We start from the raw sequence: 26,959 nt of genomic DNA, 5'->3' as shown, positions 1-26,959 counted from the left end.
AAAAAAGAGTACCAGCACTCTTCTTTGATCACATCACCATACTTATCTCAAAATCCCCTCAAGACCTCCAACTATTGTTGAACGATTTTATACGATTCTGAAATGAGCTGGGCTTGGTTTTAAAAATTGCCAAAACAAAAAATATGGTCTTCTCTAAAGGTAATGCAAATCCATCCAAAAGATGTTTGTATGTCGGAAACAGTATTCTGGAGCAAGTATCTGCTTTTGACTATCTGGGTATCCATCTAATATCTAACCGAAACGGGGCACCCCATATTGATAAAGTAATGTTGTTGTTAATCCAGCCGACTGCCCATATATGCAAAATACATAAAACTACGGTGTGCAGGAAAGTGGCTCCTGCACTAGAAATTTGCAACCTTTAATCTCTAGGTGGGGCTCTTTATGGGGCGGAATTGTGAGGTAGTGGGAATACAAATTGTCTCACCATTGTAGAAAATCGTTTTTTAAGATCTCTTCTAAATGTAACCCCTAGTTCGCCTCTGACCCCACTGTATCTGGATTTCACCCTCCGACAATTAGCATGCAAGCTAGATTGTAAATTATGAATGTTTTGGTATCGCTTGTGGTCGTTGAAGAGCTAGCTTCCTACAGAGCAGGTGCGACTGGCCTCTTGAAACAGCCCCAGGTAATCTCCTTGAGAGATCTACTTAGGAGACTAGATTTGGAGGTGCACTGGTCCAACCCAAAAAGCTTGCCCCTAATATCAAAGGCTAGGGCTGAAGTGATATATTGGGAAACCTCCAGAATCATGGTCCACTGCAATAATTGTCCCCATCTTCAAAAACGGAGACAAGTCGAACCCCAAATGTTATCGCCCTACATCCTTGATTGATATTACCTGTAAGTTGATGGGAATGATTTTACTCCAGCACCTTGAATCTTGGATAGCTGAAAAGGGGCACTTCTCGGACATTCAATATGGTTTTAGAAGAGGTTTGGGCAATGTGGAGCAGTGCCTAAACCTCCACTTGGTAATAAGTAAATATACCTTTGCAAAAAAAACGAATTTATATTTGGGCTTTATGGATTTGACTTTTGCCTTTGATTGCATGGTGAGAGGAAAATGATGTCAAAAGATGCTAGGAATGGGCATTGGTGCGCCCCTGGTTCACTTTTTAGCTCAGACACACTGCAACATCACAGGCAGAGTGAGATATGGGGCGGATGGAGAACTGTTCCCCCCCATTTAAGATGAAAAGTGGTGTGTGACAGGGGTGCGTGTTAGCCCCTTTCCTGTTTTGCCTGTATATATATGACTTGGAGAGTTTCCTGAATGTAGGGGTGATTGACGTGCCAGGGGTGGGGCTCTCCTAGAGGACAGTGTTCTACTTTCAAAAACAGTTTTAGGGCTGCAGCCCCCAGGCGCCACCACTTATTCTTGACTCACTTCCTGGTGCCCGAAGGCGCATAAAATCAATCACCAAGCCCCGCTGCATGGGCCGCGCCTAGGCAAAGCCCAGAAGTCAAACTAGTCCACGTAGATTCCCAAGATATTTTAGCAGTTGATATGGCTCTCCACTGTGGTTGGAAAATCAGGATCTTTAATGTTCATAACAGAGTTGGGTGGGGCTCTGAGGAAACTATTGCTATTTGTACCCTAGAACGCTGCTCTGTTTGAACTCCCAGATAATGTTCCAGCGCTGGTAGCTGGTGATTTTAATTGCATCTTCGAACCATTTAGCCTCACTCCTCTAGATCTGCCTGAGGATAGGGATTGCATGCGGCAAATCCCACAGCTTGATCTTCCCTCAGTTAGATGGTCAAAGAGAGGAGGCCAGGTGTTGGCCCTCATATTACAGCATGACTTAAGAGACACCACTGGGAGAACGAAATCTGATTTAAAGGGTGAACTAACTTTCAATAGACCTCGCTATGCCAGCAGAATTGATTATTGCTTGGTTTCCCACAAAATTTGGCCCCTTGTCTATGACATGTCAGTGGCCAAAAGATCAGACAGTGACCACAATGCCCTTATTCTCACCATTTTAAACCAGGGTAAATCTGAACCCGATCTTAGCAGCAGGTCTGATTTGGGTGACTTATCTATTTCAAATAACCAGAGAACAATTAGATGGGACTGGGTGGTGGAACATCCAAGGGCCCTGGAAATAGCCAAAGGTAAAGTTTGTATGGAGGTGGAAGAGCTGGCAACATATCCTAAAGAAATAGAAACCATGAAATTGGGTATCTTCCATGAACTCCTTTACAATGAGATTAGGGATCTGCTGGGTAAACCATGCAAGGAGCTCAAACTACGTGAAGAAAAGAAACAACAGAGGTGTGACCCACAGGTAGCTTGGCATATTCAAGTCTGCAGGAAAACCAAGGGGGACTTGGTACGGGCAATAAAATCTAATGCGTGTCCCGATATAGTGGCCTGTAGAGCCAGGTACAGGCAAGCTCTAGAGTCAGCTAAGAAGAACTGGAAAGATTCCTTATGGTCCTCCCTACATAGGGCACTAAAATGTAAAGACTCCAAGTCCTTCTGGAAAAAAGCAGCCCAATGGCTTAATGGTAGAATGACTGTATTGGAGCTTATTGTGCAGCCTGAAGAACGGGTCTCCCATTTTGAACGTCTCTATACATTTAACTACCTGGAGGTAGAGAACCCTATTGAAAGGAGGGGGAGGCTTTGTCTGGAGGGGAAAAAGCTCTAGAATTTTCTCTGGAAGAAACTGAGGCAGTGATTCGTTCCTGTGTTCCTGCCAGAGCTCCTGGCCCTGACAGAATCCAAAATTATCTGTACAAAGACGATCCAACTGTTTGGGGCTCGTACATCAACATGCTAACAAATGCCATTACATCGGGTATGGATAGCTCACCATTGTGGAAGTTAGCAGTAATAATACCAATCTATAAGAAGAGCGATGGAGCTGACCCAGCCAATTATAGACCTATAAGCCTCATCGATTCTCTGCAGAAAGTTTTTTGCAAGCAGGTACTGGCTTGGATCCAGGATTGGATTACAGAGTCCCACATTTTAAGTAATTACCAGGCTGGATTTCATGCTAACATTATTACATTGGACCAGGGCTTTCGTTTTCCTTGTGTTTATTGGAAGGAAATGGCTATTAAGGGTGGAAAGCTATATGTGGCTTTTGTTTTTCAGTCTGCTTTTGATTTAGTACCTCAAACCAATCTGTGGAGAGTACTGAAAGAGATGGGCCTACCACACAACCTTTTAGATATCTTAATTAGATTGAACTCTTCAAATACAGCCCAAGTCAGGTGGGGTGAAAAGAACCAACAGAGCAATTTCCAATCAAACGTGGAGTGAGGCAGGGGTATGTGCTTGCGCCCACCCTTTTTTCACTCCTTATCAATGGGGTGATTGATTTTTTAGATTGGTACAGGTGTGATGGCCCTTAAATAGGTGAAAAAAGAGTACCAGCACTCTTCTTTGATCACATCACCATACTTATCTTAAAATCCCCTCAAGACCTCCAACTATTGTTGAACGATTTTATACGATTCTGAAATGAGCTGGGCTTGGTTTTAAAAATTGCCAAAACAAAAAATATGGTCTTCTCTAAAGGTAATGCAAATCCATCCAAAAGATGTTTGTATGTCGGAAACAGTATTCTGGAGCAAGTATCTGCTTTTGACTATCTGGGTATCCATCTAATATCTAACCTAAACTGGGCACCCCATATTGATAAAGTAATGTTGTTGTTAATCCAGCCGACTGCCCATATATGCAAAATACATAAAACTACGGTGTGCAGGAAAGTGGCTCCTGCACTAGAAATTTGCAACCTTTAATCTCTAGGTGGGGCTCTTTATGGGGCGGAATTGTGAGGTAGTGGGAATACAAATTGTCTCACCATTGTAGAAAATCGTTTTTTAAGATCTCTTCTAAATGTAACCCCTAGTTCGCCTCTGACCCCACTGTATCTGGATTTCACCCTCCGACAATTAGCATGCAAGCTAGATTGTAAATTATGAATGTTTTGGTATCGCTTGTGGTCGTTGAAGAGCTAGCTTCCTACAGAGCAGGTGCGATTGGCCTCTTGAAACAGCCCCAGGTAATCTCCTTGAGAGATCTACTTAGGAGACTAGATTTGGAGGTGCACTGGTCCAACCCAAAAAGCTTGCCCCTAATATCAAAGGCTAGGGCCGAAGTGATATATTGGGAAACCTCCAGAATCATGGTCCACTGCAATAATTGTCCCCATCTTCAAAAACGGAGACAAGTCGAACCCCAAATGTTATCGCCCTACATCCTTGATTGATATTACCTGTAAGTTGATGGGAATGATTTTACTCCAGCACCTTGAATCTTGGATAGCTGAAAAGGGGCACTTCTCGGACATTCAATATGGTTTTAGAAGAGGTTTGGGCAATGTGGAGCAGTGCCTAAACCTCCACTTGGTAATAAGTAAATATACCTTTGCAAAAAAAACGAATTTATATTTGGGCTTTATGGATTTGACTTTTGCCTTTGATTGCGTGGTGAGAGGAAAATGATGTCAAAAGATGCTAGGAATGGGCATTGGTGCGCCCCTGGTTCACTTTTTAGCTCAGACACACTGCAACATCACAGGCAGAGTGAGATATGGGGCGGATGGAGAACTGTTCCCCCCCATTTAAGATGAAAAGTGGTGTGTGACAGGGGTGCGTGTTAGCCCCTTTCCTGTTTTGCCTGTATATATATGACTTGGGGAGTTTCCTGAATGTAGGGGTGATTGACGTGCCAGGGGTGGGGCTCTCCTAGAGGACAGTGTTCTAATTTCAAGAACAGTTTTAGGGCTGCAGCCCCCAGGCGCCACCACTTATTCTTGACTCACTTCCTGGTGCCCGAAGGCGCATAAAATCAATCACCAAGCCCCGCTGCATGGGCCGCGCCTAGGCAAAGCCCAGAAGTCAAACTAGTCCACGTAGATTCCCAAGATATTTTAGCAGTTGATATGGCTCTCCACTGTGAGAGCCGCAAAACTTGCTGCATTTTCTTTTTTTCTGTCAGCTATATGACAATCCATTTAGGGAATTTGTTTTACCACTCCTGAGGGTGCAGAATTTTAGAAAATGCTGGCCGGCCCTATTCCACCTTCGGCTACTCCAATCAGAATATATCTGCAAAATGATTTATAGATTTATTTCTTTTTCAATTAATTTAAGGAGGCTAGTCGGAAAAGGATTGCTCTGCTTGTTTTGTAAGATTATGTTATAAATGTTATCTTTTTTACTTGTCGAAATAGGTCACTAGCAACTCTGGAGACTTTTTTGTTACTTTAAAAAGTCACCACGCACTTTGTAAAACTGCTTGTCTCGAAGGCTGCTTGCTGTGTTTGAATTTTTTTTCTTTTGTCGACACTGGCAAAAGGCACCATGCACTTTATAAAGGACACTGAATGATTATCGTTTTAGTGTGCCTGATCTAGGACATTGAATCTTAAATGATTTGGTATGGACGGCCCTTGTTCTGATGTGTCCTCATGTAGTTTAAAACGTGTTAAGCCGTTTTCCTCTATGGTAAAAGGCACTACGCACTTTATAAAGAAAAGAGGAGCATATCAGCAAGCAGACGATAAAAAATTATCGCCGCTTTTGCGTCCGTTTTCGGACGAAAAGCGGCGATAATTTTATCGCCTTATCAGCAAGGTCACGCTATCGCTTGAAATCTTGCCTTATCGCCATTTCCCTTAACGCCCATCTTTGCATCTCTAATGAGATGCAAAGTGGGCGTTCCTCCCCAGGGTAACGGGAGAAATGTCGCTAAGCGACATTTCTCCTAATATCAAGCCTCACGCAAAGCAGCACAGCGACAGGAAAAGTAGCGATAACCTCTGTTATCGCTACTTTCCTTACGCCTGCTTTGAAACTGACTTAGCCATGATATCCTATGGAAGGTGGATATCATGGCTAAGTATGTGAGGCCCTATCAGCAAGCTATCGCCAAACTTCGTGGGATTATCGCTGGGTTTCCAGCGATAATCTCATGTTTGGCAGTTAGCGCTAGGATTTTTATCACTTTTGAGATAAGCGATGCTAATACCACGCTATCTCAGTGATAAAAATCCACGCTAGACGGCGATAATTATCCTAGCGCTAAGTGCGCTTAGCGATAATTATCGCTGGTTGTTGCTGATATGCCCCAGAATATGTTTACTTATAGGGTGAGGTGTCATGTTAAAAAATGTTTAACAAAATTGATATACCTAAACATAACTAAACTGTTTGTTATTTTATTGTGTCTGATGGAGGATTTCGAATTTAAATGACTCGTTTTGGCGGGCCTTGATGGGTCCTCATGATTTTCAAACATGTCAAGCTGTTTTCTACTGAAACTACTTTTTTGTCTTTTTATCTGTGACTTTTATGGTTTGATAAAAACCAAATAAAGTTTTATTTGATGATTTGCATTTTCTATGCGATAAGTACACCACAAAAGCCTCTATTGTGTTTGCCCACTGGTTTGCTACAGGTTCACTCCCTAAAAATTTGATTTATTTGTGGAAGAAATTTCAGAGGACAGTGGGGTAGCTGTGTTTATTTTGCCATACTTTTGTCTGTGTCAGGGTGATTTAAAAATATATTCCTATTTTTTCAAGTATTGTATAATGTATTATTCAGTTAGATTATCTCAAATCCTGTGTTAGCAACAATATCAACTGCCCTTTGCTTCTTTCAGTGATGTTATCATGGCCAAAGGTCATGAGATACAGCACACCTTGGTTTCATTAGTCTCTGAAATACTGTAATGTCACTTCCCCTTTTTAGAGTGCACAAGAACTGTAGTTTCTTGGTACTATAGAAGGAAATGTAAAACTAAACACAAAAACTTCTCATGGAACAATGGGGGAATCGCTTAGCAAAGAGTCATGTATTTAGTAGATTCCTGAAATGTAAGAGTCAAGGTTACTAAAGTAAGGTTTGCAGAACTGAATTCCTGCCCTTTATTGCAATCAGGGTGGAAGCCCTTCATCCAATGTTTTGGAATCTGACTTTAGGGGCAAGGAAAACATGAGATGGGCAGAGCACATAGTGACATTGTGGATACATTTTGAAGCCATGAAGTTTGAGGATGATTTATATTCGGCATGGCTCCGTGGGGATTGCAGGGTCATTGTATAAAAAATACTCTTCTATGCTGGCAGCTATTGGAGGGATTGAACGAGCTGCAGATGACTGGGGGACTTTCATGGGCAGGTAAGATAAATGGAATTTCTGTAATCAAGTTGTGATTGAATCAACACAGTTACTAGTGCAATATCGAAATGGAAAATAATCGAAGGAAACATTCTCCTTCACATTTAATTGGAAGAAACATCTACACACTGTCTTTAAATGTGTGCCTTACGAAAGAGATATTGTCATGGTAGATGCCCAAGTTTCAAACTGTATGGCCAAAGTTCATCCTTCCAATGAGCCTTGGCAAATGATGTGAGAGATACTTCAGTTGTACAGGATTTTACTTAACAAATTGGTGGAAACACACCAGCAGAAAATACCTAAGTAAGTAGTCTGTCATGGAGTGGATTGGAAGAGACAACATATTAGCTGGATATCATCAGCTTGCTTGCAAAAATATATCCTTCTCCAAGTAATAACTTAGCCAGGAGTTGTATTTAGATGTTAAATAAAATGAAGACCAATTTGTCCCCAGGAGATCTCCACAGTCAGATTTGCCAAGTCTGCTAAAAGATTTAAAAAACAAAATCTCTTGCACCAGGTTCATCCACCAATATACTTAAGTTATCCAGCACATCTAGTATATTGTTGGTCACTGCAAAATTCTGTAGCTGGTAAAGCAACTTGTCAAACCACAGTTTTTGAACAAAATATCAAATAAAAATTATTGTGATACAAAATTATTGTGTCAAGAATATTGGGATGTCAACAAATGTGGTGACATGGTACAAGAACGCCTGACACACCTTACTATACCGTATCTTCATGTGATGGGACCGGGCAGACATTTGATCCACTGGTTTGCTTACTCGCTGCGAACAAACACCGCACTGAAGCTCACGCACCTGCACCATCACTGGTAGGAAGACGTGGCTCGTTCCTGCATGGACAAAGAATGGGCTGCTTTGCTGGAAAGCCCAATCCTAATTCCTTACAATGCTCATTTATGACGTATTCAATTTTATTCAGTTTACATCATCCACAGAGCCTACCTCACCCTGGCTAAAATAAATCGCTATTTCCACCGCAATAATGCTGCCTGCCCTTATTCCTATCTAGTTGATGCAGATTTGCTGCAAATACTAAGGGCCTGCTCGTTCCTTCTTTGATATTGGCAGGGTGCTACGCTTCACTTATTCAACTGCACTGGGCGCCCAGCATTACACCAGTGGTAAGCATGCCTCCTGGGTCTTTATCATAGGGACAAGAAGCATAGGGTCACCTCCAGCCTACTAGATCTAGGATTCCTTATGGCTAAATGCCTCATCACTAGGTTCTGGAAATCGTGAAGGACACCAGTCCTTGCAGCCTTGAAGCACTCCCTAACCGCATGAGCCCAGGCAGAGAGTGTTGACCTGCACAGGGAAGATAACCTGGGGCTGTGCAAATTCCCAATAGCCACGAACTGGGACACTATCCTGATTGATCTTCAGACTGCCATACAACCCTGCCACGATTCCCCAATTGCCCTATTGGAGGGTGGGGACAACAGATGACAGTGTTCTTTGTTAATCAAGGGGTCCAGGAGCCATAACTGTTACTTAGGGCCTGGTTTAGATCTTGTCAGACAGGTTACTCCCTCCCAACTGTGACAGATATCCCGTATGCCAAAATATAAGTCCCATAGGATATAATGGGATTTATATTTAGGCGGACGGGATATCTATCACCGTTGTGACAGAATAACCCATCCGCTAAGTTCTAAATCAGGCCCTTACTCTAGTCTAATCATGTGTTCTACTGACTACTCACAATGTGTGTGGTTTACAAAAAAATTTGAATTGTTTGTTATTTTCCTGATGCATATGTTTTTGGCCCTCTCACTAGGCTGGTAGGTTCTCATCAAACCTCATCTCCTTCTTCGTTGTGTACCATTCCATAAGCAGTTGCATGTTGAGCCAAATTGTGGCAGGTCTTAGCAGACTTGGGTCTTCCGCCCTATTTACTGGCCGTCCTATCTAGGCTCCATGAAAATAATTTCGCCCAGGTAAGGTGTGGCAAGCATGGTGGTCTCACTGACCGATTTCCTGTCCAAAAAGGTGTCCGCCAAGGGTGTGTGTTGGCTCCCACAATATTCAGCCTCTATATTAATGGTCTTGTGGACCATCTGAATTGTGTGGTAAACAATGATGCCCCTAAATTGGTTACAGGTCGAGTGCCCGCTCTGATGTTTGCAGACAATACTTTGTTGCTGTCTAGAACATCATCGGGCATTCAAAATACACTGGATGATTTTGTGAAGTTCTGCGAGCTGCGGGGATTGGAAATCAATCTGGGGAAAACAAAATGTATGATTTTCAACCCCCCGAAGCGGGTGCGCCCAAATCCAGTTCTATTTGGCACTCCCCTTGAAAGGGTTAAAACCTTTGTTTATTTGGGCGTTACTTTAACTGAGAACTTTAATTGGAATGCGCAGATTGCTAAGTCGACACTCAAGCTCTCTCAGTTGGTGGGGGGTCTAAACAAAGTTTTTAAAAAATCAACTTACAAACCAGTGTCCCCTGCTTTGGAGATTTACTGTCGGCAGGCCAGAGTGGCTGCAATTTATGGGGCTGAACTTTGGGGACATAAGCAGACTGGGACCCTCGTGAAAGCTGAGCAGTCCTTTTTAAGAACTCTTGTAGGGCTCCCTTCTAGCACGCCTTTGATCCCCCTTAGATTTGACTTTGGTTTAGTCCCAATAGAGGAGATCATAAGTGCCAGACCAATCTTGTATTGGAAGAGGTTGTGGTCAGTCCCTGAACTGGCCTCATATAGAGCAGAATTTGCTGAGATTTGGCCTGCCCTTAGACACAAAAAGATCCCTTGGCTCCAGCATATTAATGCAGTTAGTATTTGTCTAGGACTGCCGGAACTGTGGGTAACCCCGGAAACCTACTGTTCTGGGCTATCAAAGAAAGAACTCCTCTCCCTGATATGTATACAGAATTCTCAATCACTTTCGAGTTCTACAGCGGTGGGTAGGTTGACTTCAGAGTTCCTCATAGTTAAACCAGACCGAAAACTTGAGGAATTTATGGACCAAATTGAACCTCCGCTTGCCCGAAAACTATACATTCAGTTAAGACATGGTACCCTACCGGTTAGGTCCTTCTCATCTAAGTGGCAGACGCAGAACCAGGAAATTTGCCCTGCATGTAATTATAAAACGGAGACTGTTGCACACGTGTTGTTCTTCTGTCCTGCCTACCATGTAATCAGAAAACGTTGGTTGATTCCCATCTGCAGGAACTTGGGATTTTGTTATTTTATGCAGGCTTGTAGGTCTTTAACTTATGACACCCACCCCCCTATTGTCTTTGCAGTATCTCGCTATCTATACAGCATGTGGCGTAGGAGACAAATTTTTTAAAATTAATTTTTGTACTTATTCCTCCTTCACTGATAACTTGTAGTTTAATTCTTCTTTTAATCTTTTATGCTTATGTATTGTCTTATTGTATTTGTTGATGCACTTATGTGTACTTTTATGGTCTTATGACCGAAATAAAGTTATCACTGACTGATATGTTAATATGTTGTGAATTCCTTTCTGCATCACTTCTTTTTTTCAAATGCAATTTGCTGTTCTCCATAGCACTCTTTTCTGGAGGGCTGTAACACTTCTCTACTTGTGATATGTTTTGTTGTTTATATGACTTGCTAACAACCCAGAACAAACCTAATAAACAGATTCAAACAAAAAAAAGAACATCGGAATGTCAAAAGTATCATCATCAACAGGAATATCAAAGGTAACAATATCGTTTTAACTGTAAAAAATATTGTTAGGACAAATATTATTGTGTACAATATTCTTTTTATGTGTTATTTGATATGTATTGTATTATAGTCTGTTTCATTTTAGTTGTTTGGTAATATTTTTGTTGATGTGGTTTGCGAATAATTTGATTTATTTATGAAAAATGCGAAATATTTTGTGAGACTTTAGATAAGTGTATAATGAATGTTTATGTTGTTATGTTATAGGAGTGGGATGTTGTGTTTTTAGAGGATAAGTGTGGGGAGATTTCTAAATTGTTAAAATTGTAGTTAGATTTCATGATAAATTATTAATAAAAATGAAACTTTTTTTATTTTGAAAAATATGTTTTTATTTATTAATATGTGTGAAGAATTACAACAGTATAAAAAATGTGCAATGTTTTGAAGATTTGCTAAATGAATTAAAAAATAAATGTATATTTGTGTGTTGATTAAAAAGAATTGCAATTATTTTTTTTTTTTTTTTTTTTTTTTAAAACCTTTATTTGTGCATATGAAAAGGACAAATACGGGCCTACAACCATCAGGCCGGCCACAAAACGGTTAAGCACTGAGACACACATTACAACCCCTGTGCGTCAATGGTCAAGATTAGCAACGATTCAGGAGTTATACACTGGAGAGATCCTGGACACCAGGGGAAGGAGAAGTAAAGGTTAATTTTAAGGTTTTCAAAATAATTTTATCGAGGAAAAAGTCAGTAGAGGATAGAACCAAGGAGATTCGAGTCCGCAAGATGGCTTCATCACACGGGAGAGCAGCAGCATCATTAAAACGGCCATAGAAAATCTCAGACAGTGAGGCGATGCAGTTATAGAACAGGATAGTCACATGAGTAAATACGCACCCCTCCAAAGCCGCCCTCACTCAATCCACCCCACACCCGGACCCCGAATCGGAAACAAGTATAGCGCAGAGACATAGAAGAAAGAGGCCCATAGAACTAAAAAGAAAAGGTAATTTACCCCCCCCACCCTACACCAATGCGGAGGCTACGGCCTGCCCCCCCCCCCGGCATAGTGCCTGTCGCCCAATGAACCCGAAATATAGACAAGAGAGAAAGTAGGAATAGAGTAAAGAAAATAAGAAAACAAAGAAGAAAGCGGGGAGGAGCCCACGTAACCTCGGAGCGCCCGAAACCACCGGCCAACTACGTCTCCACACACTAAGAACCCACTACACCTGAAGGCGGTCGTGTGAAGATAACGTGTGACAACCATATAAATGAAGGCAGACAAATCGCGACGAGTGCGCACAACATATGCAGACAGTTCCAGTCCCAGTCCAGCCCATCCGTGACACCATGGTGATAGAAATCAATCTAGCCCTGGCCCGATCGCGGGCGTAAGATTAGACTAGCCCCCACATGAAGGCCCCGCAGCACGTGCAGACAAAGACAATATGGCCGCTTGGGAGAAGATGGAGAAGTAGAGTCCCAAAATGGCCGCCGATCATCTATTGAGGTCCCCTTGTGCACCATATAAAATCCAGACCTGGCCTGTAAAGTACAGGCGTTCCACATAAAAGAAGCCGTAGGCCACCATAAACGGTTCCTCGAGGACGTCAGGTGTCGCTCAGCTGGATACTCTTGCGGACGCAGTGAGGCAGGCAACAACAAAGCAGGCAGCAATGAACGGGGAAACAAAGTGTCCACAATTGAGCAGGAGATCGATTGATCCTGGGTGCCGGGAAAGCCAGATGCAGACACCAGTGTAGCACGGTTATACACAGCCGTTGCGTCCCCGCAAGAGGACAGAAGCACTGGCAGACCCACGTCTTGTTGAGAACAAACGGGGCGCTCACGGCCCGCAGCCGACAGTATGGAGTCGAACCGCTCACTCAGCGTTTGCAAGCCAACACACAATTGCAGACGAAGGTCCTGCAGGGCAGCCAGAACGGAGCCGCATGTCAGCGGAAGCTGCGCCCCCACATCGGCAGCAATCCGGGACGGCACTGTGGAGCTGGAGTCTGATAGAGGGAGGGCGAAGCGGGCAGCGGGCGAGACCGGAGCATCGCCCCCCAGCAGCGAGCAGGCAATCAACGCCATGTTTTACCGCTGAACGGTACAGTGGCCAGGGGGGGGGTCGTAACAAGGAGGCAATTCCACGCAGGTCTGCGCCGCAACAGGTGAAAGCCAACAGTCGCTTCCCCTCCCTCGGACTCTCTTTGCAGCCGACTAGGCAATAGAAGAAGGGGGTCCGCAGCCTTCCACAGCGCGGGCCACAGAGCGAAGCAGGCGACCCGCCACACCGGGGCTTACCCTATAACTCCAGCCCGTCAGGTGAAAGGTGAAGGAGGTGTCCGGGCGTCTCTCCCCCGGCTCATCTAGCGACAATCCGTGGTATGAGGCGGGATCGGGGCCGCGGGGCTCAGATTTGCGCCGGGGGTCCAGTGACTGCGGAGCTGCCAGGGGGCCGGCCAAGGCCACAATAGAGCAGGGGTCCAGCGCGGAGAACAAAGGCACCAAGAACTCCGGCATCCGGGCGGGCTCAGACTCCGGGAAAGCGGCGGCGCGGTCAGCGCGTCGTCGCGCACGTTGCACCTCGAAAATCGGCGAGGATAGGAATCAGGATGATAGTCCGAGGCCAAGGGCCGGCGGAGCCGGGCGCTCAAGCGTCTGCTCCGGTCGCCATCTTGGCTCCTCCCTCAAGAATTGCAATTATTAACTCTGAAATTAAAATATATATATTTTTTAATATTTAGTGTAAATATTGATGTAAATGTTTTCAATGTCATTATTAATAAATGGATACCATTTAGTATTTGCTTTGGTTTTCCTTTAGAAATGTGGATTATTTTAGTTTTATTCTTTTTTTTTTTTTTTTTTTAGTCCTCATTCAGCAACAGACTGCATTACACCCACTCTTCGCCCATAAACCACGTAGAGAAGATCAAGAGAAAAACAACCCTCACATCATCAGGCGAAGGATAGGAAAGCCACTGCCCCCAAATGGTAAGTCACTCTCAACTTTCTCCGGATAACCGGGAGCTGCGTATAACGGAGGCAAAACAAGGAGGGTAACTCATGCAGCTCTAAGAGATTTTTATGTGTAATCATAGGACCCTCGATTGCTGCGGTCACCTCAATAAGACGCTCCAAAGCTTCTCCTTGCTATTGCTTGCCGGAATCCTTAATAAATCCATTTTAGATACATAGAACAGGGAGTCAAGCCATTCAAGGTGCAATGGAGGGGTATCTCCCACCCACTAATGGCAGATTTCTCTTCTATCAAGTAAGATAGCATAAAACAGGAACCTTCTTGCCGGGCTCTGTATGGCCTCTTCTACTCCAAATATAACCAAAAAGAGGCTTACCTTGATGTTTGCCCTGAACAAGGTTGCGATTATCTTACCCACTTCCTCCCAAAAGTTTGTTACGGCTGGGCATTGGTCAAACATGTGGATATCGGACGCGCGTGCTAGACCAGACTTCTGGCATTTCACGTCATCTTTCACCATTTTTAGACAACATTTCCAGAGTTATTATAGGCTCTATTGAGTAAAAAAAATGGTTCCTTCTTAACCTAGCAGGTTTTACTGTCGAGAATAAAGTGCGCTTTGAGACTTGCCATGTATGCTGCTGTTGCTCCCTCGGCAATTACTCGCCCCACAGATCCTCAGCCAGGGTAAACTCTCCATCAATAGCGTCCTGAACAACCCAGTACCATGTGGAAACTTCTTTATTCTCCGGAGGTTTTCCCAGTAATTGGTCTTCCAAGATATGTCCATTGCCCAATGGGAATCTGCAATGATACTCCCAACTTTTCAACTGAATGTATTTAAATGTTGACAATTTCCCTCCTGCACGTAGGATCATTTCTGCCCAAGGTAGAAATTCACCATTTTGGGTGTGTTCTTCCCAGCTCAAACTCCAGCTTTGCTTAGAGGGAGAGCTAACTTGTCCTTAAGACAGTCCGGGGTCCCTGGGGAGTCCCATACCAGGGCCAATTCGGAATAGTAGCTTAAGCCTATAAGGTGCCTGATTCTAAACCATTTTTCCGCAAGGGCCTGTAGTACTTTCAGTGTGATCTTTTTAAAGTACTTTGGATCACTGAACTTAAACAAGAAATGAGCAGTACTTAATTTGGCTCCCTTTAACATCACATTAAACAGAACCCCCAGATCCGAGCTATCCGGGAGATTAAACAACATTCTAGAATGTGAGAGCTGAAAGGCCCACTCGTAATATTGTATGTCTGTCAAGGTTAGACGCCCCTTCTCTCTTTTTTGCCATAGCTTCTTCCAAGAGATTCTCACCTTGATAAATGAATGAATGAATGGCCTGCTGAATTCTGACTAACTGAGATTTATCAAAATTCAGAGCAATTGTGTTGAACAGAAAGGTTATTTTGGGCAAATTTATAATCTTTATTAAATTCACCTTCCCAAAGATTGTTAACGGTAAATGAGCCCAGCTCTTCATTATTCAAACACACTCTGTTTCAACAATATCCAGATCCACTCCTGTTATTTTATCAACCCCTTGTACTATTTTTACACCCAAGCATCTCATTTCCTTTTTGATTAAAGGGCTCTCATCTTCACAGTTCCATGCCATCACTCCCGTTTTCCCTGTGTTAACTTAATAGCCTGACACCCTTCCAAATTCGGAGGCGATTCGGAGGATGGCTGGTATAGCAGATGAAAGATCAGATGTATAGATCATTAAATCATCTGCATAAAGCACTTTATTTTTCTCCCTGTCCTCATAAGAAAATCTAGGGATGTCCACTGCTTCCCTGATTTTTTGTGCTAAGGGCTCTATATATAAATTGAACAGCAGCGGAGACAGGGAACAACCCTGCCTAGTACCCCTGGATATCTGGAAAGACTCCGTCAGATTACCATTGACAAGTATCTTAGCTGTTGGGTTCTGATACATTAGCTGCACAGCATTACAAAAATTATCACCCAAATATACTTTTTCAATATGGTCACTAAATATGTCCAATTAACTCCTTTGAACGCCTTTGCAGCATCTATAGTCACAGCTGCCTATGGTATAGAGTAGGTCAAGGCCAAATCAGTCGCCCCTATCAGACTGTGTGTTAACTCATAAAGCTGCCTGCCCTTCATAAAACCCTTTTGGGCACCATGTACTATCCCCCCATAACTTCACTGAGCCTCCCTGCCAAGATCTATGCAAAGATTTTATAATCTGCGTTGAGCAGAGATATCGGCCTGTACGACTCACACCCAGCTTGATTTTTTCCTGGTTTTTGCATCAGTGTTAATATTGCTTTGCCCCAAGAATTAGGTGTCTGTATGGAGTCCTCAAGGATGCTGTTAAAGATCAAAATCATATAGGGAGTGAGGTTCTCCCCCGGAATTCTGTATATTTATATTGGTAACCCATCCGGCAGGCCGGCTACCCCCTTTTACTTGTCTTCATGGCTCTCTCTACCTCCTCCTGAGTGATTTCCCGGTTCAACATTTTTTGCCCCTCCATATCTAATGGGTGAATTATATCTGGGCCCAAACACTGATTGACCTCATTCTCCGACACTATTTGATCTTCTGTATAGAGTTTATGGAAGTGTTTGCTGAAAGCATCTTCAATTTCCAACTCGTTCGTTAATATCACCCCATTCTGTACCCCCTCAATTTCATTTATCATGTTCCTGTTTTCACCTGGCTTCACCTTCCAAGCTAGGAGTTCACCAGCACCTTCCCCATATTCAAAATGGGCCAACTAGCTGGCTTCCCAGTGCTTATTAATGCAGGATCATAAAATAGATTCCAATTGTGCTTTCATTGATGTTAACTTATCACCCTCCGGGTGCTTACCTCCTCCCACGTTACTCGTGTTTGACTCAGCTTCTTTGGACGAAGTTTATGTTGTTGCCGCTATTATTGCCTTCTTAAAAAATGTTTTTAAATGTCATAAATCTATCAATATGTGATCTGATTTTATTTAAGTACCTAACATCTGTATAATGTAGTTATGACACGATTTTGCATCACAATGGAGTTTTTATATTCTGTCAAATGTACTGTGCTTTTATGGTTACTTTTATGATAACCGAATAAAGATTTGTGATTTGACTCAGCTTCTAAGGCCTTCATTTCTGATTCTATTTTACAGACCTGCTCTCTATAAGTCATGTTCCTAAAAGTTACAATGCATGTACGTTTACCTCTCATATAAGCCTTAAAAGTGTCCCAAACTACTGTAACCTAGGCAGAGCCTATACTGTATTAGAAACTCAGTTACATCTTTTCTCAAGTGATTCATTGCATCAGTCTCAGAGAGTACGGTGCGATCGAGTGTCCATTTCTTTGTAATCGACCTGCCTTTCAGATACATATTTAATAGAACAGCTGAATGATCCTAGAGATGGGCAGTTAAGTAGGAGATACCCTGAATATGAGCCCTTAGGCCAAAACTAACTTAAAACAAAAAGTAGTCGATTCTGAATTTATGGCCATATCTTTTATTATGGAAAGTGAACCCAAGCCAATCACCCGATCTCTCTCTCCACACATCACAGAGCGCGGTTTGCTGCATCATCATTCTCAAATACCATCATGATTTGGGAGTGGCAATTGCTCTACTGCTTTTGGATTTATCTAATTTTAAATCAATTATTAGATTATAATCTCCGGTCATAATTGATGGATCGGAAAGTCCAGCAATGTTGTAAAAACTGCCTTTAATGGATCGATGGCATCCATGTTTGGACAGTAATACCTTACCAGTGTTAACATCTGCCATTGTATATTTGTTTTTTCAACAATTCACCTACCACTCGTATCCATTGCTGTTTCTAGGATATGAGCCGTCGCCTGCTTTCTGATTAATATTGTGACTCCACTTATGTTAGCACTCTGCTCTGTAAAAACCGCCTATTGGACCCATAACTGCCTCTTAAAAATCTTCATACTTTCACTCTTTACCAAGTGCCCTTCTTGCAGTATTACTATCTGGGCCGGAGAGTCCCTAAGGTATTGCAAGATCCTATCCCTTCTCGCTTTTATGTGCAAACCATTAACATTCCATGTTAATACCTGAATACCCATCTCCCTTGTCCTGTCCCTAAGCTTTTTAACGTAGACATGTCATCCATTATACCTATGGGCGGCCTTATTGAGGTGAATGAGGATATTTTCTTATGTTTTTCTCCCCTATGCTCCCCACCCGTGCCCCCCTTCCTGATCCTCACCCTCCCCTCCCTGGAGAACCCATCCCCTCTTTCCTCTGGACCTGATGTTAGTCCCTTTTTTGTTCACTAAAGGATGTCTGCCACCCCATACCCAAAAAAACAGAATTACCCCCACCCGAAAAGGAAGCAAAGAAGGTTTCACCCAATGCTGTGAGAGAAAAATATTTGTTGTGTGTTTTTTTTTCTCTTTGCCATTTTCTACCTACTTTTGTAAGTTATTTTTTTTCTACTTATTTTTCGCTTTTTTCCTTCTGTCCGCTCCCCCCCAATCTAAGCCACTCCAAGCCTAGCTGCCACTCGCTTGTTTCAGGGTTTCCAGAAGGTCGTCTCCCTCCTGTAGACTCCTCAGGCTATGCATTTTGTTGTTATGCATAACCTTCAAGGTTGCAGAAAATTTTAGTTGAGCAGTGGCCCCCAGCTATTTGAAGTCATCTAGGCGCCTACCCATCTCCCATTGCCTAGCCAGAGTGTCCCTTGCGAGATCTGATCTAATCTCAAAGGTGAAATCTCTCACTTTTAAAGACTTCATCCTCAAAGCTTTCGTCACAATTTTTTCCTTTAGTGCATAAGTCAGCAAGTTTAAGAGAATTTTGCGTGGTTTAGTCTTATTGGGTTTCTACGGAAGAAGTCTCTGTGCACCTTTGGAATGTCTTTAAATATTCCCTCCGCACTTTCCTCAATCTGGAGACCTTCTTTTATTAGAGCAACTGTTAGATCTGGGGGTCTCTAGTTGGCAGAGGTGGGTAACTTTGACCAAATATGGAGCCTTGCTTCTAGTCAGGGTAAGGGGGATACACACTTTTGATAACCCCTTCTCACCCCCGTGGTAACTTGGCATGAGCAGACAGGCTTATCCCAAAGTATTTGCACCAACACTCACAGTAACACAGTGAAAACACCACAAATGGATACCACACCCATTTAGAAAAATAAAATATCTTTACTAAACTTAAACAAGACCAAAACGACAAAAATCGACCATACAAAACTCAGTAGAATGTCTTAAGAGAGGTTGTTGATGATCAAATGCGACACTCAATCTCAAAGTACCTGGGATGCGTAACGCAAAACAACTAAAAGGGGCGCAGAGAAGGCGATGCGTCAGTTCTTCCTGTGCTCCGGTCCTGCTGCGACAAGATGGCCTTGCTGCGTTGCGACTATCCGGTGCGATGAGCAAAATGGCATCTTTGTTGCAATGCGACAACATTGAGGCGATGCGTGCACGCCCGACGGCCGCGCGGTGAACTCTGTGACTTCCTGAGCCGCGACAGGCCCTGCAACACGCTTCTCCGGTGATGTAACGATCAGCGGTGGTGCACTTCCTCAGTGATGCAACGGCCATGCGACACGCTTCTCCGGTGATGCGACGGCACCCTCTGTGCAGCGGCACGCTTATCCAGTGATGCGACAGGAACAGCGGCAGCGATGACATGCTTCCTCGATGATGCGACAGCGGCTGCTGCAGAGGCGTCATGCTTCTCTCTTGTTGCGTCGTGCTTCCAGCTCCCAAAAGCAAGAAGGCCTCACACACAGTTACAGGCCCTGCTGGCAGACTGGAACTTCCAGCAAGGAAGTTCAGGGAGTTGGGGTTGAAGTCCTTTTGTGCCTGGGACTTCAGAAACAGGAGGCCAGCTCTTCTCAGGCCCTTGGAGACATTTTCTTCAGAGGGACACAGCCCCAGCAAAGTCCTTCTTCAAGCAGGGGACACAGCACACAGCAAAGTCCTTTAGATCTCTCCTCAGTAGAAACAGAAAACTGCAGGCCAACCCCAGACACTCAGCAAAGGCAGTACTTCTCCTCAGTCTCTTCAGCTGATCTTGTTTGGCAGGGATTCCTCTTGATCATGAAGTGGTAGTCTAATAAGCAGGGGTTTCAGCTCTAATGTTTATATCCAAAAACTCTTTGTTCTCCATATGTGAGGGGTCCTGGACCCAGTCCAAACCAGTTCTGGGTGCACTCTGCCAGTGCACATCTTCTTCCTTTGTGAGTGTGGGCCAGGGCCATCAGACATACCGCAGGAGGTGGAGCCAGCATTGTGAAAGGCAGGCACAGCCCTATTCAGACCCAGTTGCTACTCCTCCCACCACTTCAAATACAGATAGGTCTATTCAGCCTAGTGCTGACTCACCCAGCCTCCTGGAGCCACCCCAGCCCCTGTCACTCACAAACCAGACAGTCAATTCACAAACAGGCAGAGGCACACAGAAATATTGAACAAGAAAATAGCCACTTTCTAAAAGTGCTATTTCCAAACACTAAATTAAAAAAACATCCTACCTAAAAGATGAGTTATTAAATTCTGAGTTCAGGGATACCAGATTCCAAATTTCTATCTTGCTGCTATGGGGAGATATGCAGGTACACATGTTACACAGCATTCCCCATTCTGTCCAATGGGCAAGATAGCCTTTCAATAGTGAAAAACAAAATTGGCAGTACTTCTCTATCAGGACATGTTACCCACACTAGTTCATGTCCTACCTTTCACATACACTTTACCCTGCCCAGGGGTGTACCTGGGACCTACCATAGGGGCTTCCTATGTGTTAGAAAAAGGGAAGGTTCAGGCCTGGCAAGTGTGTACACTGGCCAGGTAAACATGCCAGTTAACAAACTGCGCACAGGCACTGCGGTGGCAGGCCTAAGACACCATCTTAGGGCTACTCCTGTAGGTGGCACAATCAGTACTGCAGGCCCACTAGTAGCATTTGAAACACTAGCCCTGGCACACTCAGTGCACTTTACTAGGGACCTACTGGTAAAACAAATATGCCAATCATGGATAACCAATCATAATTACAATTTAACCAGGGAGCACTTGCACTTTGGCACTGATCAGCAGTGGCAAAGTGCCCAAAGCATCCAAACCAGCAAAAATGAAATCCAGCACAGTGTCAAAAATACAGGAGGTAGAGGCAAAGAAATCAGGGGAAACCACACCAAGGATGCCAGGTCTACTAGCAACCACAAAAGATGTTATGTCCTCCCCTTCCTTTACTTCTGGCACCTTCAAAATTTATTTTTCCTGGTGCTGTTTTCCAAGTGTTCGAATTTCCCCCGGATGACCCTATCCCCCCCTTAGAGTCCGAATCTCCGATTTGGCCTTCCCCAGGCCTTCTTTCAAAATGCCCATAGAATCTTCCAGAATCTGCGTTCTGATGGAGAGGAGATCTATCTTTTTCTCCAGTGCTTCACAGAAGTTCCTTATTTCCCCTTGGTTGGCCTCTGAGACTTCAAAACCCTTCCTAATATCCCCCGAACAGTGATACAAACATGGCTTCTAGCAAACTTGTGGGAGAATCTGGATTAAGAACCCTGTCGCCCAAAGATATATTCCCTATGAGGAGGGGATCTGCTTCTTGAGGGAGGCTTGCAACTAGATTGTCACCTGGCACACTTGCTTTCACCCCCGCACTAACCTGACTAAAGTATATGGCGGGCTGTGGTACCCCCACTATAGGGTGAGTTGTTAGTTTTCTTATACCTTCCTCTGAAGTCAGGGCTGGTAGTTACTGACTATCTGACTGCACTGTCACCTCCATTCTTGGCTTTCAAAGGTCCTCATCCGATGGTAATATTCTAAAATAGGACCAGAAATAGGGGGTTATCTTTATTTTGCCCTCTAACCTCTCTTGGCTGCCTTTTTGCCCTCACCCCTACTTTCCCTGAGTTTCACGGGCTTAACCAAGTGCTCCTTTGGTCTATAGTCTAAAATTCTGGCTGGCTCAACAGTCTCCGTGTTACTAGCCGAGGTTGACAAGGGAGGAGAGCTACTATTAATTTCAGGGGGCAAATAACAGTATCAAACAGTCGATATCTCCCCCTATTTGCAAAGCTTTTTGATTCCTCAACTTCCCTCTCTAGGCTCCCGTACCTTTACCTGAGCCAGTAGGTGTTTTCAGGGGATCCAGAGCGTTGTCCAAGACAGTTTCTCCCTGGTACTGCTGAGCAATGAGGCCCACTGAGCTGAAGCCAGCAGGAAACACTCCTGCTGCGCTAGTTCTGCCTCTGCCTCCCAGGCCCTAGAGGAGACCATGCACTGCTACCATGCAGCTCCACCTGAGCTCCAGGGCAGCTGTGTCCCAACGTGGAAGTGCGGCTCAGGCTGAATCTGAGACCTCTGCGGGTGCCGGTGAGGAGGGAAAACATGGCGGGCACAGAGCTAGCAGGTCGCTAGTTCACTATTGGGCACGTCCACTACCGCCAGTCCGCTAAAATTACATCGTAACCAGCCGGTTATGTGGAATACACCACCCTTTACGAACTGGGTGCAGGGGTATGTGATTTTAGTTTTATTATTGATAGGTTGTGTATAGATATTGTTATATTTTAAATGTTATAGTATAGTAAATTTATAAATAATATGTTATATGTTACTTTATAATGGAAGTGTAATAAGTGTGTATGAAAAGAAATATATTTATTCAAATTTATATTCATAATTATATTTTAATTTACAAATGAACAACAGTTATTTTATTATTCTTTTCTGTGCCCTGGATGTAATGGTTACATCCATGACAGCGGTGCTGCTGTGCCGAAGACGTAACCATTATGTTCTGGCAGCTGCTCACGGGGGAAGCACTGGCACTCCCCTGTGGTGTACCCACCTACATGCCCCCACCAAGGGTGGCAGCCGAAGTGCTTCAGCTGCCACCCCTGACCCCTCCCGGCGATCTGATGATGACGGCGTGCACACGGTGCACCAAAATCATCAGAGTAGACTGGGGACAAACTGCAAGCCATTGCTTCCAGTGCATAGGAGGAAAATTTACATCTCCATGGACCATCGGGGACAGCAAAGAGGCACAAGGAGGGAAGGAAAGAACTTTTCCTTTCCTCCAGTGTCTCTTTAGAAGTGCATTCCTGCTGCGCGATTGTGGGTGGGACCACGACCGTGCAGAAGGAATGCACCCACTAGGCCAGCAGCGATTTTTGGGGGCATTGGGAGTGGCCTATTGGGCAAGAGTCACTCCCATTCATAACTTGGTAAACCTATTTTTAGGCTGATCTGCCCCTAAGGGAGGCAGAAACCCACTAGACACCAGGGATATGTGTTTTGGCATGTGCGAAGTCGCCCCTTAGGCAAGGACGCTCCACCTTTTTTGATTGGCAATATTTTGGCTGTTTCTGCCCCCCTTGGGGCTAGATCTGCCATGTTTTTAGGGTGATCTGCTTCTAAAGAGGGCAGAAACCCACTACACACCAGGGATTGAATTTATTGATATGTTGGGGATCGACCCCTCGGGTAAGGGTTGCTCCTCATTATGGGGTCAATATTTTGGCCATTGCCTGCCTTCCCTGGGGGCAGATCGGCCTTTTTTTTAGGCCCATATGCCCCCAAGTGGGGCAGAAAGCCACTAGACACCAGGTATTTTCTTTGTTTATATGTCAGGGAGTGGTCCCATGGGCAAGGGTCACTCTCCATTATGGGGGCAATATGTTGGCCATTTTCTGACCCTCCTGAGGGCAGATTAGCCTATAGTTTTAGGCCCATTTGTCCCCAAGAGAGACAGAAAGTCACAAGACACCAGGGAAACTTTACGTGTATGTGTGTGTCTCTGTCTGTGTGTTCAAAGTAAGTTCGGTTGACAGTCTGTGTGTACTGGCATTTGGCTGGTGGTGTGTGTACACTGGTGCATGGCTGGCGGTGTGTGGACTAGTGCTTGGCAGGGGGTGCATATGGACAGATGCTTGACTGGCAGTGCATGCGGACTGGCAATTGGCTGGTGGTGCGTGTGGACTAGCACTTGGCTGGTGGAGAATGTGGACTAGTGCTTGCCTGGCCATTGCTTGTGGACTGGTGCCTGGCTGGGGGTATGTGTAAACTGGCGCTTGGCTGGCAGTGTGTGTAGGCTGGTGCTTGCTCGGCAGGCAGTGTATGTAGACTGGCACTTGACTGGCAGCGTGAGTGGACTGGCAGTGTATTGGTGGCTGGTATCCAGTATATGTATGGACTTGCTTGAGGTGTGTTTGTCAGTTGTCTTATGTTTGGGTGCTTGGTGGTGAGACTGGTGTGTTTGTCCTGTTGGCGTGTGAGAGTGATGGGCCCTTGAAGTGCACTGTTTGAGAATGTAAGTGTTGTATTTTGTTGGGAAGTTTGCGTAGCCGCGCTATGCGAACCTACGCACAGTGGCAAAAAAACTCTGCAATGCTACGCTGAGTTATGCGAGCATGCAGAGTTGCTTGTTCCGCATGCTTGAGCATGATCCTGAGACATTTCTAATGTTCGACAACGCGGATTACGTGCTCAGAGGGAAATATCACGCGAACTTCACCACACGGTCTCCTATGGGCGCAGCTATCTTGTTTTTCTATTCTTTGTATGTTCCTGAGGCCTGTTTTTTCATCCCTCTCCAATCTTTTCAACCCTTTGCTTCTTACACTGTTTTTCTGATCATTTTTTATTTATTATCTATCCCTCTCTTTCCCTAAGTGTATATTTTGCATTTTATTTCTCCTTTTACTGCGTTATTTGTACAATTTTTCTATTGATTGCTTTTTATTTTTTTTACTTTCCTACTTCTCCTGACTTTATTTTTTTCTTCTACATTTTGTTTTCTGACGCCCGCCCCACCAGAACCATGGCTAAGGCTAGTAAGAAGGGGAAGGCCAATGGCTAGTGTGAACAGGAGCCACCTTCCTTGCAGAAGGGGTGCAGACCCGGGCCCTGTTCTCCGAGGTGGAGGCAGCCACCCTTGTTTTTTTTGTACAGCGCCACCTCCCCTTAACCTTGGCTCCAGCTATGGTGCCCAAGAGCGACACCGCTGGTGGGCGAGGCTGCGCTGAGCAGTGTTTCACTGCTCTGTGGTCAGGCGCACCCACAACCAGCTGACTCACTGGTGGTCCGACATCTTGGACCGGGAGCAGGACCTGCTGGACCTGCTAGGTGTTGAGGTCGTGGCGCTTGGTGAGTAGCTAATTATAGAACTATTGTGTGTTCTGTTCTGTGTTATTGCAAGTATATTTTTCCCCAAATAGCAAGAATGCCGCTGTTTACATGCAGGTAAGATACGTTTAAAAATCGTACATTTTTTTAAAGAGTTTTATATAGCGCAAACTAGACCAGAAGATATCGGGTATCAGAGCACTTTACATAGCACCAGTTTCGTTACACAAGGATACATTCATTTTTTGTTAGGCATGGGGAGATTAGGTGATTTGCCCAGAATCACAGGATGTTCAGCGTCGTTGCTGAGACTCAAACCCGGTTCCCCAGCTTCGATGTTGACCGCTCTAGCCGTAAGGCTACATCCTCTCCCCAAATATTATGCAATTGTTATTCTTCTATACACTAGACAGGTGCTTGGCGCTACTAATCTTACTTGTTTGCAACTTTGCGCTTGCTGAGCTGTTTATGTAAGAGAGTTTAGAGAACTTAAGTTCGGTAATGCTAGAGAGACTCCTTTCCTTTGTCCTGTTACTAAGATAGTGGTGGTAGTAGCACTGAGCACACATACACAGCAAAATAGCATTTTCCAAATTAAGTAACTTCATCAATGCACCACTGTCAGTCATAACACTACACTCACCTTCACCACTACACAGACATGTAAGTCTGGTGTTGTTGTTTACCTTTTAGGCCACTTCATGATATGCCCCGAGTTATTCGATCAATGATCTCTGATCCTACTGACTGAACACGAGCATGGCATGATCATCATGGTGTCCAACTCTGTAGTGTACCAAGTGATTCCAGAATCAAAAATGCTATGGATTGGCCTGCAGTAGTACCATTTTGTTATTGAAAAACAAGAAGGGAAACATTGACTTGAGTCACTTTTTTTGTGTACATTAAATACTAGTAGACATCATGCACACAACAACACAAGCATCAATCACTCAGAGTCAGCGTCCAATGCATGCCATCATTTACCTGTACTTACGGGCAGTCCCTCTAGGTTTGGAAAGGAGGATAGCTATAGTCAGGTTCTTCGGAGGGACTCGACGAGGCTGGCACACAATTCACATTTCTTGAACTATTCGCTATTCAATGTTTGGCTTGAGGGAAATGGATTTAGGGCGAGTCAGCACTGGAGCAGGACTTGGAGGAGTGGACTTACTTTTTCACTGACTGCACACAGTTGAAACTCCAACCCGACAATAAAAGAGTAAGACAGTGGTGATGGATTTGTTGTGATTCGAACCAGGAAGACAGTGTAACACAAATAATAAAAGTAAATAATATTCCTTAGCTGTATCTTTTTGGGAGGCTTTTTATCAGGGAAGTAGAGCTTGACCTCAAACTCTGGTGGTTCACCCAGAAGTAGGTCATCTAAGATACTACTTCCATGACCTCAGACACCGTCATCATCTTCCTGCTGTGCTACTTCAGGTATGGTGTAATCTGGTGGTATAAAGTTCTGATTAATTCTGATCATGGTTAACCTCTCCACGTTTTGGGGCTAGAGACGGGTCCTTATCACTGTCAGAACAGCACTAGCAGCACTGAAAATACGCTCGGAAGGAACACTTGCGACAGGGCAAGCCAGATAGTTTTTCGCCAGCCTGCTGAGCACTGACCATTGGCGCTTTTTCCCATACCAAGACAGCAATGGGTTTTGATCAATATAGACCTCTGTTGGGTCATCCAGATAGGCCTGGACCATCTGCTCAATGCTCAGGAGTGCTCTGCTTTGCTTACACCTTTGCCTCTGCACTGGACCTAACAAGCGCTTGCTGTAGAAACCATTCCTGTTCCGATTTTGGTGGGGCTGATGCTCCTGTTCTTTTTGTTGCTGATGTTGTTCTCGGTGTTGTTGTTGGTTTTGGCTGCTGTTGGCCAACTGCACTGCCCTCAGGCTCTGAAGTTGAACTTGACACCGGCTGCCCTGCACTACTTGTTGTGGGCTGAAGTAATGGGCCTCTAATTCCCA

This window comes from Triturus cristatus, chromosome 8 (genome assembly GCF_964204655.1).
Source record: "Triturus cristatus chromosome 8, aTriCri1.1, whole genome shotgun sequence".
In the NCBI taxonomy this organism is placed as follows: Eukaryota; Metazoa; Chordata; class Amphibia; order Caudata; family Salamandridae; genus Triturus; species Triturus cristatus.
The sequence above is the reverse complement of the archived record's forward strand: the minus strand, read 5'-3'. Positions refer to the sequence as shown.